General features: G+C 32.8%; 1 long non-coding RNA gene across 1 annotated transcript; it reads right to left on the reverse strand.

The window, feature by feature from the left end:
• Positions 1-6,070: 6,070 nt before the first annotated feature.
• Positions 6,071-9,613, reverse strand: LOC143077964 (uncharacterized). The gene is made up of 4 exons (XR_012978968.1): positions 9,555-9,613; positions 9,144-9,215; positions 7,715-7,883; positions 6,071-6,254 (listed from the first exon to the last, which is right to left on the reverse strand). It is a non-coding gene; the product is annotated as an uncharacterized LOC143077964 (long non-coding RNA).
• Between the last annotated feature and the right edge of the window lie 11,080 nt (positions 9,614-20,693).

Consider the following 20,693-nt stretch of genomic DNA (forward strand, 5'->3'; position numbering starts at 1 on the left):
CTAGAACCAAAATGCTCAAAACTTGGTATGGTGTTACTCGTTAAGAATATCTTAAGCGCTATTGACTTTAAAGTTCAAAGGTCAAGGTCACAGTGGCAGTTGTAATACAAGGCAATATCACCCTTGTGGACACTCTAAAACCAATATGCTTCAAAAGATTTTAACCACATTTGGTATAGTGTTCCTCCTTGTAATGATCTGACATTTTTTTATGTTCAAGGCCAAAGGTCAAGGTCATGCAGATGGACTTGTTTTTTCTCCTTGAAATAGCATAATACACAGGAAATTGGTTGCTCATTTTTTTACCTGCTGGTTCTAAAGACAATATTAAAGGTATTTCCAGTTACTAAATGTTTTGGTTGATTTCTAAAAAAATAGTTTATGTATCAAATATGCATATTCAATTTACCATTTTCTGCATGTGTCATATACAAATATAGTGTCCATATTTGTCCCCAATATGTTACATACGAGGGGATACCACGCTAGGTATTGCCTTGTTTGAACTGTAAAATGTTTGCACTAGTCTGAATAATCACCCATAAGTATGCCCATGTTTACTGATCTATCTTAAAGGTAAGGTAATGGGTTCGTTGATCCCTTTTATTCAAAAAGAGCTCTTTCCAGGAGAATATCACAATAATATAGACAAAAGGAAGGATGTGGGGAAAGCAACAAAGGCGGCAAAATATGACATATACAAAACAAAATGGTTACGGAGTACACATTCGTGTGACAACAACTCAGACGATACATAAAAAATCAGAATAATGAATAAAAAGTTGGTTTCCCTATATACGTGTACCTGCAGTGTTGGTGTACGAGGCGCGTTTATTTAAAGGAACCCCAGCATGTAATGATATGAAACAATCAAGATGGAAAAGGCCTGAACATATCGCTCTTATCATAACTAACGTTTTCGTCTTTTCGTGTTGTTGTTGTGAATAGAAGAAATTGAATATGTTCCGACATTGTCTAATATAAATTAAAAACTCTAAATTCTTTGTCACCTTTAATTATGTTACTTGATATAAAAAATTGACAAAAAATAATAATTTACTTGTAAAAGTAAATCCTGAGCCTGTAATAGCTGCTCTTCTTGTTCCATTTGAATTAATAGAAACAACGCTGTCGTCTTTCTTGTTCTCATAGAATCATATGATATGAGCTCCATGTTTTGTGAACGTCTTTCTTAACTGTCGTATTGGACTGACCAGTGCATATCGCGCATGGCACTTTAAATGTATTTTAGCGCGAAAATTAACTTACATTTAGCTGGATTTATTGCCGTCGTAGTTCCATCTTGTCGCCTTCGTACTTTTATTCGATGGCAACACGACGGGATTACGAGGTCTTCACGAAGTCGTGTTGCCATCGTAAGACCTTCGGGTACCTTCGTGATTCATTCGTGTAGACATCGTAATGTCAAAACTGCCCGATGGAAACGATTGAAACACGAATGCAATACGATGTGCAAAGATGCATTCCCGGTGACATTACGATATTGAGGATGGTGATACGAACTCAATACGAACCCTCAACATCGGGCGCACCTTCGGGGATTTTTTAACATGTTAAAAAATTTAGAACCCTTCCCGAAGTTGTCCCCGAAGGCTAGAAAAAGTGGCCGATGGTTAAAGATGGTTCAAGATGGCACTACGAATAGCCCGATCTTGATACGATCAGCCCCGATTTTGAAAATTTCCATTATCGTGTTGCCATCGGCGTAAAAATCGGGACAGTGTGACGCGGGCATTATAAACAACCAAATATGGCATAAGCTCTAGGAACATAATTGTATTACCTCAAACCAGGACTCAAATGCAAAGTTACACCGCATATTGTTAAAAAAAATCACACTTATATCATAAAATAAGGGTGTCTTAAGATGGTCAGAAAAAAAATATAACATTTGAAACTGTTACAAAGTACACTAACTGATTTCATTCATAAAGAGTTCATTGTAGTTTTATAGTTTTGAGATCTAGAGACAAAATGTTTGGGAAAAGTCAACAATTTAAAATACAATAACCGACGAGAATATCATCAATACCGTATTGTTTCTGCTTTCATTTCCACTAACTAAAGCTAATTTCTAATATCTTTTTGAAAATTGGTGGTTCATTCCAATCTGAGTCGACAGCGTCTGTACTTACATATCAGAATAAGGGGTAGGATATGTCTAATTTTGCGTTACGAGATCTAGCTAATGCCTCGGTCACACTTTATCGGATAAGACGAACGGACGTCTAACGGATGAAAATAAAAGTTGTCCGTTGACAAAATTGTTATCCATTGGGAGTCCATTGATGTGCTGACCAAATAAAACGGACATGCAACGGATACGTAACATACGAGAAACGAAAAAGTACCGAACAGAACGGATGTCGAACGTACATCCAACGGATGAGTACCGCATAAAACGGACACCTAACGGAAGCGTACCGGATAAAGCGGATGAACAAGATATACGGAAAAATTAAAGGCGACAATAATAATATATGTAAATTGCATAAATATTCAAAATGTTTCTGTGTAAATGATTTTGGTTGGTTCTTCAAAATGCCGCAAAAGGGCAGTGTATGGCCTGAATAAGAGCAGCTTGATTGTGAAGACGTGCCCTTACTCTAAGATCGATTATGAATAATTAGAATTTATGAACTTAGGAAATCTAATTGGCATTTCTGTCGCGAAATTTTCAATTGGCATTTATCCGTTTCAGATCCGTTCATCATCTGTTTTATCCATTATACGTACGGTAGAAGTCCGTTTCACATTCGTTCAACATCCGTTTTATCCGTTAGACGTCCGTTAGAAGTCCGTTGGTGAATTTATCTACCAGACCTCCAACGGATGTATAACGGGCACTTAACGGATACAAAACGGAAACGAAACGGACAAGTATCGTACAAAACAGACGCCTACCGGAACTTCAACGGACATTTCATCCGTTGGACGTCCGTTCAAAGTTTTGAACATGCTCAAATTTTCCACCGGACAGAACGGACGTCGAAGGATAACACGTACGTATAAAGGACAAGCAACGGATATGGACGAACGTCTAACGGATAAGAACGGACGTCTAACGGACATGAACGGATTGAAAAATCAGTTATCCGTTAGGCATCCGTTCTAGCTATTCGTTAAGGTGTGACCGAGGCTTTTACGATCGACTGTATAAGGACCCAAAGGTCGTTAATAAAAGTATAGAAAAATCATAATGCCTCCCAGTCGTCAAATCAATGATTTACTGATATAATCAGCTTTCAAATTTTCAACTATATTTTTATGTAGACGAAACGCACGTCTAGCGTATTAAATCATAATCCTGGTACCTGTGATAAATATTTACTTTTTATAACTAAATTCCATGACATTCTTCTTTCAATAGAAATACAATAACATCTAGTCATTATTTTAGTAATATTTCCGATCACAGGAGACATACCTATAATTCTACCCGTTAACTAGGCTAAATTTTCGGCAGAAATATATGGAATTTCTCTGAAAATACTATAGAAATATTGTAATCATTCATCAATCAAGGAATGCATGAAGTGAAATTACAAGAATCCCTAATCATTTCCAACCACTCGAACTTCAGTACTGGAATGGAACTGTTTAAAAGTTAAAAGAAAAGGTTTCGCTTCGAGGACAATAAAATACAATACAAGTAAAACAAGGAAACTATAACATCCTGTTGACAGATCAAATCTGATTTAAGATCAACTAGTTTATTTTCAAAATACACTTTAAAAGTACAAAGGTATCGGCAATTCAGTCAGATACCAAAATATACGTTTCGACACATCGCAGTACCGTGCATGTGAATTTGTGGATAACAATTATATAAAATATGGTTTCGATTGACTGAAAACAGTTGATTAATATGTGTTTATGATTTTTTTTTCTAATTCTTAGCCAATTTATCGTTTTCTTAAACCTGTTTATTATTTTTATCTAATCAACGTGTGGTTTGTTTGATCTCAGCTATTCATTGGACGAAATTCGATTATGACGTCAAATTTTCTTGCTTTCCTCTGAATTTTCTAGTGTGACGCCATGAAAAAAGGCTTCCATTCCTGCTGACCTCGAATAGAAAGTATACATCTTTTTAGATTTCTAGAAAAAAAAGTTTGCCTTCATACTGCATAAAAATCATTAAAGAAACTGATTCCACCACCAAACTCGTGTAATTTGATATTTATCCACTCTCGACAGTTAAATTTTAAATATTTAGCAATCCTCGCGTTTTAAATTAGAAAATGTAACTGTCTCGAGTAGATAAATATCGTATCACACTCGATGCAGTGGTATAATCTATTTTTTTTTCCTTTTAAAATGTCCTGTACCAAGTTAGAAAAATGGCCATTGTTATATTATAGTTCGTTTCTGTGCGTGTTACATTTGAGCGTTTTGTTGTGTCGTAGTTCTATTATATTTGATGCGGTTCCCTCAGTTTTAGATAGTTACCCGGATTTGGGTTTTGTTCTGAATCAGATAATGAATTTCGAACATCAGTATACTACTGTTGCCTTTATCTATATATATTCTACAACTGAATTGTAAAGATGAAATATCAAAATAATGACATATCACAAAACAAAAAAATATTAAAGACGGTTCTTTTATTACCAAAAGCTAAAGGAATCATTAAGACAACAATATTTTTTACTTGCAGACTAAAAGAGGGAGAATGATACCATAATGATAGTATATTAATACCAGAGAGATAGTATATTATTCAATTTGGAATGTACATCACAGACTAAACGTTTACAAGGTACATAAACATAAAATAGAAGTCGGTATTAATATGTAGATCTTCCTTTTATAAGTGCATTCATACAACAACCTCCAAAATATGTATTGACATATTTGTATAAATTTAAAATATTTACTATTGTTTCTCGTGCCTTTTACTATTAATTTTATTGCAGTTTTGTTAACTTTGTGTCTACGTATATTTTCATGATGCTTTACACATTTGATAATAAAATGACTTTTATCGTTTCCCAATATAAACTTAATATGAAAAGAGCAATATATCGAGTGCGTCATTAAAACAGCACACAAAACATCGCAATAAAACAAATATCTGGGGATCATGTAGTTGTCTAAAGCTTTACTGAACTGTCTTATTGAAACCATCCCTTTAATGACCTCTAATGACAATATCTGGGGATCATGTAGTTGTCCAAAGCTTTACCGAACTGTCTTATTGGAATCATCCCTTTTATGACCTCTAATGACATTTAAACGTTTCAAATATATTCGTTGCTGTTTAAAGTTGATGATGTAAAGGCTACTCTGTAATTGATATTAATTGTATAATAAATTATGGATGATTAGTGTTGTGTTTTTAAGGGTATATTGTGTCATTGTCATTTATTCTTCATTTCCAAATTATTGACTGGGGAATAAAAACATCAAAAGCATTAGAGCAAACCTTACAAAGAAAAAAATAATGTTCATCTCCAATCTGCCAGAGAGAACTTTTCTTAATCTTTTCAGAATGCATAATATTCACGTTGCATTTTGATGATCAAATCGAGGTCATAAGTTCAACACGCTATTTGCGTATACAAAACCCCCTTCCAACAACTCTTGGCGTTGACCAGTGCCAACTGAAGTCTGTCCCGATTCAACATATCATCATTTTTCAGTTGAGCACTTTAAATATTGTCTGTCCTACATCCCGATCGATCCATGGGAAATAACCTACCTATTGTATACAACATTTAAGAACACTCTTCCTGAATGTGTTACTATTTGTTACTGGACGCAACAGAAGTATACATTCATCAACTATCTTTCAATTTATTTATATAGTTTACTTTATAATTCAATTCAACTGTTTTAAAAAAAATTGATACGATTATTAAAAATAGTTCTGTATTGCATTCTTGTAATTATGAGCCCATATTGTTCATACGTTAAATATCACGTTTGTGTCGTTTATAATGGCTTGAAATGTTATTTTGACGGAGACAATATTTTGTTTGAATTAATTCTCTTATTTCAAAGTTGATCATCAATTTGGATAGTTTAAATATGAAACGTTTCGCAATTAAGCTTCTATGATTTATTGATAATTATAAATATAATATATAAAACGTTTATACATGATATATTGAATTAGTATCTAATATAATGTCCACTATATGTACACATTGATATCTGTTTCTGTTTCTTTAACACGCTGTCGACACGAATTGTCTGTTAAATCTTCATAATACCACTCAACACCATAACTGAAAAGATAAATAAATAAATTACTTCAGGCTGAATGATCGATATATGCTTAGCATCCATCTAGTCATATTACATACAAAGTTAAAACAATAATTAAATATAGAAATTGAATGAAAACAGGGAATGTGTGAACGAGACAACATCCCAACCAAAGAGTAGAAAGCAGTCCAAGGACATAATTGGTCTTTAACACTGCTGGCCCTAAACAAGATTGTCTTCTAGTTCAGCGAACATGGACGTCACACTAAGCTCTTAAACATGAAAATGAACACAGGCGCAAAACATGGGTAAATCATGTTTTTTGATATCTCAACCCTGCCCCTATACCTCTACAAAATATAGAATAAACAAACGCTCAGCAATACGCACTCGGTTAAAAAGAAGTCCAATTCCGATGTAAGAATATGTAACAGACGAATCAAGGCAAAATAAATGCTTATAAAATTTAATTATACCATACTTTGTAGAACAACATCAACCGTATCGAATTTGTAACAAACTAGCTAAACAGATAACAATCAGGATGAATATAATAAGGCCACTACCAATACCTTTTATTTTTATTTCTGACTGAGTTCTCACTCTAAATACCCTGCTGTGCAGATAAACAACAGAACTAAATTTTACATGAAAAACTAAAAAAGTGTTTGATCAATCCCCGACATAAAATACCAATCACTATGAGTATTCATTTTTTTTCCAGAATCCTTTGTAACATATTGGTTCTCTTGATTTCGTGAGGTCTTGTGTTCGATACAAGCTAAACGATTATTTATAAAATGTTTGCATACCGAAACAAAACCATAAACACAATAGATCATCGTATTAGTTGTTTTCTAACAAAATAAGGGAATGTTTCAGTAAGATTTATCTCATTCACTTTATAGTTTCATGATACGTGTTTTATAAGCTTTTGTTTTGTCTTTTCTTCTATTTGTTTTTTGAAACCCTGTATAGTATGTTTTACTCAAATTTTTGGTTTTTCCTTTGCCTTCCCCGACTTATTTTGCATACAACTTATAAAGTCAATATGGTTAAAGAAATGAGGTAATTATTGATCATCCAAATATTTTATCGTGTGTTTTTCTATGTTGTGATGTAATGCTATTGTTTCAGAAAAAGGAGAAGGTTTGGATCCATTAAAACGTTTAATCCCGCTGCAAATGTTTGCACCTGTCCTAAGTCAGCAATCTGATGTACAGTAGTTTTCTTTTGTTTATGTACTTAATACGTGTTTCTCGTTTCTCGGTTTTTTTTATATACATTAGACCGTTAGTTTTCCCGTTTGAATGGTTTTACACTAGTAATTTTAGGGCCCTTTATAGCTTGTTTTTCGGTGTGAGCCAAGGCTCCATGTTGAAGGCCGTACATTGACCTATAATGGTGTACACCTTTTTTTAAATTGCTGTTGGATGGAGAGTTGTCTCATTGACACTCACAACACATATTATATACTCACCATCTAAATTATCCCGGCCTTGTCCCAATTTTCCAGCAAATGCAGGGCCATTTGATGAAGACACAAAATCCAGAATGGTATCCCTTGTCTTGACAACATTTCCTGCACTTCCTATATGGGCACCGTCTGAGGCATGATTTCACTCTTGTTTCGACTCGAGCTTGTGCCTCTTTCAAATAAAAAGAACAATTTATTCAGCGTTTCGTGTTACTAGAGAATAATGCTTTTAAACGATAAACATTTGTACTACATTTGTTTCTCTTGCCATAATACCAGGTTCAATAAAATTAACGGTACCAATTTTCTTGCATCAGATGCGCATTTCGACAACACATGTCTCTTCAGTGATGCTCGTGGCCAAAATTCAACCCTCTATATGTAGCGGGAAAATATGAACCAAGTCAGGAATATTATGTTGCCTCCGTTCTGTTGGTTGATAAAGTCTAGTGTATGCTTATGTTGTTTTTATTGACAGCACCCTTGTTGAGTTGCCTTTTTTGTTATATACCCTTTTTATATACAACATGACTTTTAAAAAAATCACGCGAGTTCAAATGGTGACTGATATTTTCCAATCTAAAAATGTTGAATAACAAAAGATATATGAAAGAACATTCAATAAAATATCAACATATAACACAGTTATAATTCATAAAAACACAAGTAAAAGCAAAGTAATAAAAGTGTTATTACATCAAAGAAATTTATCTTCAATTTATATATTGGCGGCTTTATTTGAGATTAATTTTTAAAACATTATCTTCGTAAGCATTACAGGATTGTTTTTTGCACGGTCAAGAATAAGATTGTTATGTATTAAAGTACACAAATGTTCTTGTAGTCATACCTCGAATTACAAATTAGGGAATAGTTGTGCATTCACAGAAATAACACACAATGACTGAATAACTACCTTATCTGATATCATGTTCAAAATATGTTTATGTCTTCTATTATAATTGAGGGGACCATAACCTGATCTAAAACTGAACAGCATTAACACATAATAACCTCCTCTTATGTTCTTAAATAACGTCCAATATTGTGACATCGTTATCCGAAAATTTCCTTTACTGTAAATAGACTTTATTCTGTTGAGTTGTTCGTTTCTCTTTTTCGAATCATGCTCCGTGGATATTCTAAAAGGAAAGTCCCTGAGAAAATGTCAAAAACCAATACACATCAAACGATTCGATAACAACGTCATATTTCTGACTAGGTACAGGCATTGTCTTGTAGGTTTTTGCAAATGAAAAACTAAATTGATCTGATAAATGTTCTGTATAAAATCACATATAAAATATGTGTTTGTCGTACAGCATTTGCTTGAAATAGATAAAATGTTGAATGTTTACAAAACTATTTATCAAAGAATTAGCATTTTAATTTCTAAAACTTATTATTGATTTTTGTTAAATCTAAAACTTACCACATCCATGGAACAGAAGAAGAATAAATGCAAAGGTAAAAATTATTAAGCGCTTCATTTTCAATATTCACACTGAAATAATAAAAAATGTTGTATACAATAAAATGTTTGTTTTCAACGCATTTTTATCAATATATATAATAATTAGTGTTTCGTTTAATTATTTCGTGTTTTGCAAGTTATTGATACCAAGAAATGTTTAGACTGTTATAAACACACATTTACAAAGATTTTCTCGTTTAAACTTTTATGTTCATTAAAGTACATAATTAAGTAAATTTAATAACATTAGATAATTTCTTTACCGAATGAATAGAAAGTTTTGGAGAAACCTTTGGCCGACTATACAGGAAACTGTGTATAATTAATACATATTTCAATAACTATTAAAGTACCGTAAGCAATACTTACAATATTATCTTTTTTAAATCAGATCTCCGAGGTACTACGTTGTGAATGTATGTGCTTTTATATCAGTTTGAGTGACCTTGTATTATAAAGGGGTTTTCCAGTGGACACGGACTAAGACTTGTTTTTATCATATTTGTCTGTCATAAAACAGGGAAGATGATATTAAAATATTGTTTTGGAAACCATTGTTTATCTTGTCCTGAACATGTTTATTTACATGTTGACTTAATTAAGGAAGAAACAAATAGGTTAATTTTAAAAGTGTTGATACGATATGAACATTTGATTTAAAATCACATTTCTACAGATATTTTACTTTTATTTTACGATCTTTAAAAATATTTACACCATAAACTGCAAGTAACACTGTACGATGTAAGTCTTTGAGTCTTTCCACATGTCGATATGAAGTTGAGGCGGATCACATTTCTGCAAAAATGTAGTTAAATATAAACGTCTTAATATCTAGTCTTAATATCTAGTTTATTTAATAGTTTTGCTTAAATTTTGTTAATTTAGTAATTTGATATAATCTACTTCGTTATTTTAAATACATCTATTCGAAAACACTGTTTACTTAACGGTTGTCCATTACGTTGCAGTTTTAGTTGTACTTTTATTGACTTGGGACAATTGGTTTAATATGTTCCTAGTGAGTAGCAACTCTCTACCGAGAACATAATGGTACAAAATACAAGCCCTAGAGTATCATACCGAGAGGCAAATATGTACTCCATAAGAAGGTACTGCTTGAATTATGCTACATAAAAATGAAAAGTCCACAATTGGAAATTTATCTCCTCTGTTGTGTTATTTTTATTTTCAACCGACCCTCGTTGTCAATCTCTATATGAAAGTCAAGATGTGTGACAGCCTTAACTGCATTTGATGTATCCTTTATCTCTCTCGATAGAAAGGATCAGTTCAACATAGTCAATAAATTTCGAATTATTTAGTGAAAGAACATCATAGGCATAAAGGACAATGAAGTTAAGGGACAAGGCTTAATTCTTTTCTCCGTTCATTATCGGGTACTGTTTGAAATCAGCCTCATATAATTAACGGAACAAGTCGACATGGAAAAGAGCATAGTTGGTGTCTATTGGCATGCCGAATGCTTGTTGAAAAACGCCCTCTAGACGTAACAAAAAATCAAGCAATTTGATATTGTCAATTTTAGAATTGTTTTAGTTTAAATCTGAGGGATTTTTTTTACAAAGTATCATTTATCTCTCCCTTACACAAGATACTTGGGTCTACAGGTGCCATTTTTGTTTTAAGCAAGGCAGGACTTGCTCTTTAAATTTGTCTTTTAGTTTGGACTGAACAATACATGTGTATAGTGCAGAAAAGAAGTCAAATGTTTATACTGTTGCAAGATGGAAAAGTGGGACGAAAGATACCAAAGGGACAGTCAAACTCATAAATCTGAAATAAACTGACAACGACATGGCTAAAAATGAAAAAAAGACAAACAGGCAAACAATAGTACACATGACACAACATAGAAAACTAAAGAATAAACAACACGAACCCCACCAAAAACTAGGGGTGATCTCAGGTGCTCCGGAAGGGTAATCAGATCTTGCTCCACATGTGGAAGAATCTTAGATTCTTTTATGAAATATGATTAAAACATTATGATGCACATACATCCCATTTAAATTTTGTGGTAGTTCTATTTAAGAAGGCCATTTAGATTTATTGCAATTCATGGAGAAATCAGCAGACTGAGTTTGAATAACTAAATCAAACATAAACGAATGCCTCGTTTACATGCAAAATACTTGATAACTACAGATAATAAGGTCTCAATGGTCATACTCAAATTTTATTATTTGTAAATTTCAATTAAAGGATTGAATTCTACAGGAAAATTGTAAAACAATTCAAACGGGAAAACTAATTCCACCTTTGCTCTTGTCTGTAATGTCTCATACACGTGCACTTGAATATATATATATATTTTGCCACATGCATATTCGATTATCATCTCTTTAAAATAGAATTAATGTAATGTTTTAATGTGACTTCTAAATATTATTTCGATAACGCCATATTAACGAACCAATACACTTTTAAAATCGACCGACTTTATATACAAATTTTGATCAACGAACTGAGTCCTTCAAATTGTTAAAACGGTCTTAGACTTGAATTAACTTTCATTGTAATACACTGAATATTGCAACGTCTTGAGGTAAATGATGAATTATCCTAGCATTTAAATTTGTTTACATAAGAACAAATCGTTTAATTTATTTCAGAGTCATAGTGATATTCAAAGTGACACAATTTGTATTTTAAATATAAACAAGGAGGTTACGAACTAATCGGAACATCCTTTAACCGACATATGAATAAACATATTTTTCTAAGAATATGTTTTGTTTTCTAAGAAAATAATTATGTTTTCTAAAAATAAATCCTTTTAGTGTCTTTGATTGAAATCTTTTAACAAAACAATATGTCAAGGTATTTAAGAGCTAATATATCAATAAGAATTAATTCAACCGCATAATGTTGAATCAAAAAATAAACCGAAGGTGATATTATTCAAATGCTAGACCTCTTTCATGGAACATATATTAATTGTGTTTTGAGAATTGATTTTCAACAGGCAGTCGATATTCCAATGGGCACTTATTATACGCCTACTGGCAAATTTAAGTTTGTACTCGAATGCAAAAGAATTCATTTCGAGCCTTCTATCAGACAAATAGACGGCTGGAAATGAATTTACTTTTACTTAATATATATATATATATATATATAGTGATGATATCCTATCACTGAAAAACCCATATTTTTCAGTCTGTTCTGCATATCATACACTCACGGAACTTGAAATAAAAGATTTTAGTAGTACTAGCTATAGAAGGACTATTTCATACTTTAATCTTTTCCTCCATATTGACACAGATGGACTATTCCACACTTAAATCTATGACAAAAAGGATGAATTAAATTTCTCAATAATCAATTTCTACTTTCTCAGCATATGCTCAGTCCCCTCGTATGGTATTTACATATCTCAATTGATACGTTATACTATTGCATGTTCATACTTTACGGACTTCATAATTATTCAGTGTGCTCTATCAGTACAAACTGCTCCGACAGAGCAGTACAAACTGCTCCGAGGAGGACACTCAATTCCATAAACATCATCACGAATTGTTTGATCTATACGATGTGTCTGGGTCTTAAATTTTGCTTAACCATCTACCTCGTCTGCTCTGCTTAGAACCTAACGCGAACCATTAACAAAAATGACTTTATGTCGAGAGAATATGTAAATTCGCATTGCTAAACGACGTGGCTCGGTATTATATTGCATGACAAAAGTATAAAATTCCATTACAGGACAACGATGTGTGAACAAATCAACTGATATAATAGGAATAGTTATAAAGGTACCAGGATTATAATTTAGTACGCCAGACGCACGTTCCGTCTTCATAAGACTCATCAGTGACGCTCATATCAAAATATTTGTAAAGCCAAACAAAGTACAAAGTTGAAGAGCATTGAGGATCCACAATTCCAAAAAGTTGTGCCAAATACGGCTAAGGTAATCTATGCCAAAACTAGTTGTACAGCAGTAAATATTTTGAATTTATGAATATTTTTTTTAAAAGAGCAGTGTGCAATATTGAGAGTGGAAAAATAAAGACCTGAGTTACATTGATATAATCTGTTATTCAAATGATTTTTATCCTTCCTTTTCTAAGATTTCAAAACGTTGTGTACTATTGATGTGACGGCATCAGGCACGGTCGCCTTTTTCCGTGATGTCATAACAGGAAAATTCAGAAGAAACCAAGAAAAGTTAACAAGTCACAATTAAATTTCGACCAATCAATTGCCGAGAACAGATTTTTCACTAGTGAGGAGAATTTATTTCCTCACACTGATCAAGAAATGTGAAAATAGCACAAACATAAGAGAAATCCTTGTTTTAGTCCATATGTCTGATCCGATTAAGTAGAAGTATGTGCCAAACGATCTTTAGTACAAAGGTCAAAAGAAATCTCATCTTTATGGACCAAAAGAAATCACCTCGCAATGTATTGGGTTCTGGCAGATTCATCTACAGTTAACTGTGTAGCGGTCATCGGAGGTTTAATTGTTTGAGTCCTCTGAGTTCAGTATTTTCGTGATTTTTACTTTTACATCTAACTAATACACTCTGTGTCTAGAGGCTAGTTTAAGCCCCTATCAGGATGCGGGATTTTCTTGCTGTGTTGATGACCTATTTGTTGCTTTCGGCTAGTTTCTGCCCTTTGGTCAGATAGTTGTCTCTTTGACACATTCTCCATTTCCATTCTCAATTGTATTTGTTAGAGTATCACTATAAAAAAAATAAACATGTCAAAGTTTCTGTTGGTATTTTGTTTATAATGAAGCTACTAAGGTTTGTTTGGATTGTTCCCTTAAAATTCCTTAGTTTTTTGTTTTTCTTTTTTAAGCCGGAGTCAATAATGACCGGGACATATAAATGCCATTTGCATGTGCGTTTTTTTTTTTGTTGCTTTTCTACACATTTATTTGATTTCATGTGATGTATGTATAAGAAGTACTTATAGCATACTTCTATCTTTGTTTAAGTTTATTACTTTCAACATAATATATCGACCCATGAATTTGGAAAAGTTTTAACAAAACCTAACTGTGGTCTTTTCAGTATAAATAAGAAGATGTGCTATCATTGCCAATGAGACAACGCTCACAGATATTAACTGATATATGGCATCGTACAACTTCAACAATAAGGAAACCTATACCGCATAGTCAGCAATAAAATGCTCCGAAATGACAAAATGCCAAACAATTCAAACGAGAAAACTAACTTTTCAGTTTTCCTTGTAAGAAATGAGATTATTTTTAGTATACAGTTGTAAAATGATTCACATTCATGTGAGCTATGTGTTGATTGACATAATATAAACTTGATTATGGCTATTTCTTCACATGACTGAAATTTTAACAGTTTGAATTTATAATCCTGGTACTTTTGATAATTATTTACACCACTGGGTCGATGCCACTGCTGGTGGACGTTTCGTTCCCGAGGATATCACCAGCCCAGTACAAAACTTTGAATTTTTCGAAAAACGAAGGATTTTCTTACCCCAGGAGTAGATTACCTTAGCCGTATTTGGCACAACTTTATGGAATTTTGGGTCCTCAATGCTCTTCAACTTTGTATTTGTTTGGCTTTTTAACTATTTTGATCTGAGCGTCACTGATAAGTCTTATGTAGACGAAACGCGCGTCTGGCGTATAAAATTATAATCCTGGTACTTTTGATAACTATTTACACCACTGGGTCGATGCCACTGCTGGTGGACGTTTCGTTCCCGAGAGTATCACCAGCCCAGTAGTCAGCACTTCGGTGTTGACATGAATATCAATTATATGGTCATTTTTATAAATTTTCTGTTTACAAAACTTTGAATTTTTCGAAAAACGAAGGATTTTCTTACCCCAGGAGTAGATTACCTTAGCCGTATTTGGCACAACTTTTTGGAATTTTGGGTCCTCAATGCTCTTCAACTTTGTATTTGTTTGGCTTTTTAACAATTTAGATCTGAGCGTCACTGATAAGTCTTATGTAAACGAAACGCGCGTCTGGCGTATAAAATTATAATCCTGGTACTTTTGATAACTATTATTGTATTTTTCTAGGCAGCCAAGAGACCCAGACTTACCACACGACCATCCTCCTCTAATGCAGCAACAAAACAGAGAATAGGTCAACTAAGGAAAACTGTCACCTGAGCAAGACCTGCTACATCAACATCAGACATAACAAATCAGACATCATTTCGAAGAAAGTTTCAGGTAAATAATACAAAATAATTAACATTGAACACTACAATTGACCGTCAGTAGCTGGAATATACCACTTGTTTGTGCATCCAACATGTTCTTTTCCCCCCAAAAAGTTTGATTATTTTGATAAACTACTTTAAGTTGAATCACCATATATATAACATTTTTATAATCTTTGAATAGATATATTGAGCTCATTGATCCGTTCTATTGCCAGACTCATGTTTTTTTTCCATTGTGTATTTGAAACATCACCATATGAACCATTGATAGATTTATCCTTGTAGTAATCCCCAAGGTCATAATTGATTTAAGAAATGTTTTCATTGTGTGTCATCATGTATGAATAGATAGAGATGTTCGGTTGGTGTCAATTAGACAGCAACTCAAAAACAAAAGATACACGCAGATGTCAACATACGACTTCAACAATAGACATATGTATGTGCACTACGTAAAACTGTACGTCGCTTGTGAAAAAAAGTTATGAATAAAGTAAAAATGATGTCATCCACGATAAATTTAAGAATGACTTAATGTATGCATAAATATATTTCATTGTTATTTTTGGGAACCTTTTTTTTCGATTTTGCGGGTATATGTGGATTTATTTTGAGTATTCAACAAAATACAAAAGATAAAACATTAAAACTTGTTGATGTTTGTCAAATTAACGAAATCAAGTAAACACCAAAGAAATTGTCCAATCGACTACAATCCTATATGATAACGCTTTGACAGTTTTAATGAGTGTCGATGGTGCCTTCCGGGCACTCAAGCCTTCTCACACCGGTAAAAACTCGTCGCGGCCAAACAGACAAAGTGTCATAAAACACCAATTAATCAATATATATATGAATACAAAATCCATATTATTTGTTTTTATTATTTATTACAGGGTGCTAGTGGTAGAGTCTTAACGATTCACTATGAAGGATTCAGGTGATTATACAGATGAAGTAGGCCAGGCAAAAAAGAAAGCATTTTTTTCCAAGACCACTTGAAAGACGATGAGAGAGAAATTGTACGTCAACAAGAAGAGGCCTTTGCCAGAAATAAATCATCATTTTCAACACAGACTGAACCGGTTATCATTTGAGAAGATAACAGTTTAGACCATTCTTCAATCGACACATTTATGAGAACATTTAGTTTAACTAAAGACATGGCGTCTGTGTCTACACAGACACGAACAGTACAAATAGCTGCAACTGACGCTCAGTTAAAGGATTACGCCAGAAAGACGCATTCACTAATTTTACCAGACCTTCCAAAGGCGATGTCCAATCTGAAGAGACCGGAAATAAGGATATACTCGTGCAACATCACCCATAGTAGTGGAAACACCACTAGAACAGACTGAAAAAAAAAGAAATGTCATTGCAATGTTTCGGGGAAAAAAATCTGAGAAGTCCAACCTTAATTGAGTAGGATTGTAAGTTTTCCTGCAGCAGTTCGGTGACGTGTAGATGTTTAGTTGTTTATATTACCAAACAGAGCTCTTTGATATTGAAGTTTGAAATTTTCCATCTGCTAATTTATTTACCGAATTAGACTATTTACCGGATTTGTTATCACATAAGCAACACGATGGGTGCCATTTGTTTTCTCTCAATTGATTTATGACTTTGACCAGCATCATACTACTGTTGCCCATATGTATGTATGTTGTAGGCAACAGTATTGAACGTTTATTTAAAACTGATAAATCAAGAGATGATCAATTTAGGACAAAAAGAATTGCATTATAAGCAAGATTGGATATGGGGATAAGGCAAATAATTCAAATTAAAATTTAATCCTACATTTATTTACATAATGTTTGTCACCCACAAATGTATATATGATCAAACAGATGCCACATGTTACCAAAGTATGTTTTTCAACAAATGATTTGAATGATACCAATCACCAATTTATATTCCCAGAAAAAGTCCTCATATAATGTGATTAGTCTATTTTTTATTGTTATAGGTGTAAGAAAATAACTTATCGTTAGGAAGCAAAATAAACGATATGCTTAAAATTTGAGTCAAGAAACGCAAACTGAATATTTGCACTCGCCGATTTTCACAGACTTCGTGCTTTGAATCAAGTGAAAGTAGACTACAAGACTGTATGTTTGGAATAAAAAAAAAAAATTTATCCTCAATTAAAATAAAATTGAACTCGAGTTAATTTAACTGCATAAATTGTATACTCTCACACCACTGCAAAAAAATAAAATATGTTTGGACTCGAATTGATGAAGCATAAAAATTGTATATAAGAATACCAAAGTATTAACACCAAAACATACCCAATTAAATTATTATGAAATCTATGAATGCAAATTTCTGCAACGGTAACGATTAACTCAGTTAAATGCCATTTATTGCCAATCTTCTAGTTGTGTCAAAGTAAAACCATAATGACTATATTTGGAATCGGAAGAAACTTTATCATTAAACTTTTAGTTTGACCTCGGCTTAATTTAACTATATAAAGTGTGCACTTTGACTCCACTGAAAACAATAAAAAATAATAATGAACGTTGAGAATGGAACTGATCAAGTATTAAACATGTATGTTAGAATTGCAGAAAATCGCCCAATACATTCCCAATTAAATTAATATAAAATCTATGAATGAAAGTTTCCACTATGGGTACGGTAACATATTGTTATCCGTCGTTGTCGTTTCGATGTCGTTTATGTCTATACATATCTCGGCATGTCGTCCGTTCTTTTTTTTTTTTCTTTTCTTTTTTTCCGTACTTTCTATTCCTTTTTTTACCTGAAAAAAAATAGAAAATTAAATAAAAGTAAAAGAACATAATTATTCATTTCCGTTTTTCACCTAACGTTTAATACGCAACAACAACAGAATTGCTTTCAATTTTCTACGTATATTACTGCAGACTAATAATGAATGTACTTGCAAATATTGACATATTGGTTGAATGATGTATGTCTATTTGTATATCATATAAACTAGTATTTTCCTTGTAATCCAGCATACAAATATTTAGGTTATTGTATATAAGCTTTTGTAAAACACTCATGAATAAAAAACAGTCTTTACATTTTTTCATCGCATGGAATCCTTGAGCGGAATGACACGGAAAAACATGGATTAACTTGGTCTCAGTGGTGTTAAAACCAATTTTGAATTGATACATCAAGTCACTTATTTTTTTTTAGATCAATCCTAGATTTTGTTTCGTTCCGTGTTGATCAGATTTTCTATGCTGTGTTTTACGAACAGTTGTGTTTCTCTTTGACGTTTTCTGTTTTAGCCATGGCGGTGGCAATTTATTTTCGACTTATGAGTATGAATGTGTCTTTGGCATCTTTCACCTTTCGTTTATTATAAAAATTCAATGCACATTTGTTTGTCAAGTAATATCTGATTTGTTGTTCAACCACTTTCCAGACTTATTGTCCGATCCTTTTCCTGACTTATTGTCCGACTCCTTTCCTTTGATGCTGCACGGTTCTGTAATTAAATAGTAGATACAAACTATTTTATGACATCATGACAATATAATAAGAGCAAACACAAAACAAATAAATGGTATACGGCAAACCTTACAATATATTTTTCGTTTTAGAGCAGACATGTGTTTAAGTTTTTGATATATGCGGGCTGAATAGGCTTTGCAATGGGTATACTTATGCATACTCCTAGATTACAACTGGCCGTGTCAATAGATTCACCAGAACAGTTATTCCCACCACCAGAAGGGATGGGATTGTTACATGTTCTGGTCATTGTTGTTGTGCCTTCTCCACAGGTGACTGAACAAGTCGAGTTTTCCCAGACACTCCATCCATCATCAACTGTTTGAATATAGAAAAATACACTGTTCATTTTACTCTGTATTAATCTACATCATGACATATTGACATGTTGTAGTTCAAACAAAGACATGTCTAAATTGTTATTGTTAATGGAAACTATAAACTCAATAAATTTTTGTGGGATTTTACATGCATTGGATTTACAAACTTCAAGATAAAATGATTTTTGTTTGTAACTGACTCCTTATATAAGTGTGATTCAGAAGGTCGTTTGCTTTACGTCTATATTAGATAAAAACTGGTATGTCCTTTGATGGTAATACAAATTATGATAATCATAATCATATTGATCGTGGTAATAAAACATGATAATGGTGTTTAAAGTTATAATTATCATTTTCTGTCATGTAACCTAGGTAACAGGTAAATCTTGAGCTACAAACCTGACATAATACAGTCTGATGTATTAAACATCGTTATGTCAGTTGTCTTGTTATGATCAGTACAAAATCCAGCTAGATAGGCCCACGATCTCCCATTGACCCAATCTACAAATTCGGCCATTGAACAACACACAAGCGGGTTGCTTTCCATTGCCCTACAAAGAATCAAAAGTTATACAATACGAAATGAATATTATTGTTAATATTAAGTTGATGATAACAAAAACCATTTGAATAAAATAAAGTAATCTTTTAATAAAGATAATGTAATATTTTGGTTTTTAGAGAAGACACAAATGCTACTGTGTGTTACTATGTTATATTGATCTTTTTTTTTTATAATCCTAGTACATTTGATAACTTATTAATTTGTGCGATGATGTTATCAGGAGAAGAAAATAAAATGCTTATCCATACTCCTGTTTGACATTGGATTACCTTAACTGTATTTGACAAATCTTTTAGGAATTTTTGGGCTTCAGTGCTCTTTAACTTTGTAATTTGTTTTGCCTTTTAAACGTTTTTTGTTTTTAGTCAAGCGTCACTGATGAATCTTTTGTAGACGAAACGCGCGTCTGGGGATCTCATTTTACTGATAAACTGTCCAACATATACTGAACTCTCCATTTACAATTCCATTTACTGTAGGTTTTCCTCAAAACTAAATTTGGCTGCATTCCTGTGGTATTTATACATTGTGAAATTATGATTATTGTAATCATGTTACGCGAATTTAACAACACTGCCTGATAAATTTCTTGAAATGAACTTCTAATGTAATTAACTCATATATACCCGTATTGAAATGTAGCATTTATGTTATATGCGTTTCGTCTACAAAAGACTCATCTGTGACGCTCGAATAGAAAAGTTAAAAATTCTAAATACAGAAAGTTGTTCAAGAACATTAAGTTTCAAAAATTTAGAAAAGATTTGCCAAATACAGCTAACGTCATTTATGCATTTTCAAAATGTTACATTAGTCGTATTTGGCACGACATTTTGGAATTTGGAACCCTTTATGCTCTTCATCTTTGTACTTGATTAGCTATAAAACTTGTTTGATCTGAGCGTCA

This window comes from Mytilus galloprovincialis, chromosome 6 (assembly GCF_965363235.1).
Source record: "Mytilus galloprovincialis chromosome 6, xbMytGall1.hap1.1, whole genome shotgun sequence".
NCBI lineage: Eukaryota > Metazoa > Mollusca > Bivalvia > Mytilida > Mytilidae > Mytilus > Mytilus galloprovincialis.